This window comes from Orycteropus afer, unplaced genomic scaffold (assembly GCF_000298275.1).
Source record: "Orycteropus afer afer isolate SDZICR_OR568_19922 unplaced genomic scaffold, OryAfe1.0 scaffold00018, whole genome shotgun sequence".
In the NCBI taxonomy this organism is placed as follows: Eukaryota; Metazoa; Chordata; class Mammalia; order Tubulidentata; family Orycteropodidae; genus Orycteropus; species Orycteropus afer.
The window spans coordinates 2,986,440-2,987,226 of record NW_006921605.1 but is presented as its reverse complement, the minus strand read 5'-3'; positions in this window follow the sequence as shown (position 1 = coordinate 2,987,226).

Genomic DNA, 787 nt, shown 5'->3' with positions numbered 1-787 from the left:
TGTTGTTGTTGTTATGTGCCGTCGAGTTGGCCCCGACTCATAGCGACCCCTCCTTGGGTTTCCGAGGCAGTATCACTACAGAAGTAGGACTGCCCAACCTTCCTTCCGAGGAGTGGCTGGTGGGTTTGAACCGCCAGCCTTCTGGTTAGCAGTCAAGTGCCTTAGCCACTACGCTACCATAGGATGACTCATTTTAAGCTTTGTGAGATAGTGAAACTGATCAATCCTCACATTAGGGTTCCATACACCTTAGTGAATGGTCCCACCCCTACAAGGGTGCCATGCGTCTCATTTACATTATTAGGAAGCTATCCATTCCCTTTGGTGAGCCACATTTGCATAGTCCCACCCAATCACATGGTGGGAGTCACAAAGACCGGGGCTAGAAGAACCACATCGACTGAGTTTCTACACCGCAGGGTGTGGTCAAGACAATCTCAGGTCGACAAAAGCTGAGGGGGCCCATCACCACCAGTTCTTCCCTAAAATAAATGCTAAAGGAGTCCTTCCTTGGAAGAGAGAAGGCACTGGAAGGTAACTTGAAGAATAAAGCCCTCTGGCAAAGGTAACTTCAAGGACAAATATAAAAGGCCAGCTTTGCTGTGTTCTCAGTTGTGACTCTATTATGTTCTCCATGATACAAATTCCAGTGATACAAATCAAGAACAGTTGCAGCAGTACATTGACAAGGAATTGCCAGAAATTCAAGCCAGATTCAGAGAGAGCATGGCATGAGGGCTATCACTGCTGAAGTCAGGTGGATCTTGACCAAAGGCAGAGAATACCA